Consider the following 1,623-nt stretch of genomic DNA (forward strand, 5'->3'; position numbering starts at 1 on the left):
CCCGGCTCGGGGTCTTTCTGCATGGAGATTGGATGTCTCTATGTTGCCCTGTGATGGACTGGCGACCTGCCCAGGGTGACCCCACCTCTTGCCCATTGACAGCTGGAAATAGGCACCAGCAGCCCTTCTCACCCTAATAGAATAAGGTTGGAAGAAAATGGATGGATGGATGGATGTTCATAAACACTATCCTAAGTACAACTTCATTTTTCTGAACAGCAAAGAGGAAAACCTCTTTATGCAGCATCAACATCCAATAAAAGCTCAGCACTGTGATGGATAATCAGTTCATGTCATACTCTGTCAGCACCCACTGTCCTGCCTGCATAAAAAAACATGAATATATTATTCTAACTATTTAAACTATTTACGATTAGGCTGATAAAATTATTTACAACTGGCAGCCAGTGCAGAGCACATCTCTTCACCCGCCGTAACTCCTGCACGCAGCTCTTTTTTTAGCACATCTCTGTATCTGATGTTCACAAACTGCTACATCTCCATGAATGATACCGGTTTTAATACTGAAAAACCATCCGTCCGTCCGTCCGTCCGTCCGTCCATCCATCCATCCATTTTCTTACACCCTTGTCCCTTAGTGGGGTCGGGAGGGTTGCTGGTGCCTATCTCCAGCTAATGTTCCGGGCGAGAGGCGGGGTGCAACCTGGACAGGTTGCCAGTCTGTCGCAGAAAAACCGGTGTTTTGAATAAAATTTCCTGCGTTGCTTTTTCAAATGGTTGTAGTACATCAACTGTCTGTTTAATAAGGGACAATTCAACCACATTTGGGCTCATTGTTTTCTTTCCTAACAGGTAGAGGACTGATGCTAAAGCTTCTGCTTGTATGTAAAAGACAGAGTTCCAGCAGGTATTTACTGTCTAAAGTAGCTTGTGTTCTGCCACTTTGAGTTGTTTATCGCTCAGCTTCTCTGTGGCCTTACACTCTAAAAAGAAATGAGTTGAACTAACTTAATTGAATTGCTTCAATTGGCAACAAGTAATTCAGTTAAGTTTATCAAACGCAACTTATATATATATATATATATATATATATATATGTGTGTGTGTGTGGGTGTGTGTGTGCGTTTGTGTGCGTGTGTGTAGTAAGAATATTCTTACTATTTTTAATTTTTTTTATTGTAAATACATTTTCTCAGAGTTAGAAATCAACACCTAGCTTATTTAACTTCCTGTTCCTGATCGGCCTCTGAACCTGCCTCCTCTGTTGACTCTAAATTCTCTTGTAACAATGATGAATCTACTTATGAATCATTTAGTAGCTTATGTCTGATATTCGTCTCCTCTCAAGCTGAGATTTATTTACCACTGGTTAAATCTGTAGTGATCTGAGTTTTTCTGTGTGTTTATTTTAGGTTTCTGTGTCTAGTGAGTGTCTGTGTTCCCCTTGATTGTTTCCAGGTGTGTCTCGTTTCAGTGATTATCCCCTGTGTATAATCACAGGGTGTGTAGTCCACCTGTTGTCTTTGTCTTTGTTGTCTTTGTCTCTTGTTGGATCCTTGTCATGTGTCTTGTCTGGTGTGTAGGGTAAACTATCCTGTAAAATACGGAATTGTCCCGTATTGAACTGATATGGGACGCGATTTGTTCCGTATTTCTATAAAT

This window comes from Poecilia latipinna, unplaced genomic scaffold (assembly GCF_001443285.1).
Source record: "Poecilia latipinna isolate Pla-1442-1.1 unplaced genomic scaffold, P_latipinna-1.0 Scaffold2398, whole genome shotgun sequence".
Lineage (NCBI taxonomy): Eukaryota > Metazoa > Chordata > Actinopteri > Cyprinodontiformes > Poeciliidae > Poecilia > Poecilia latipinna.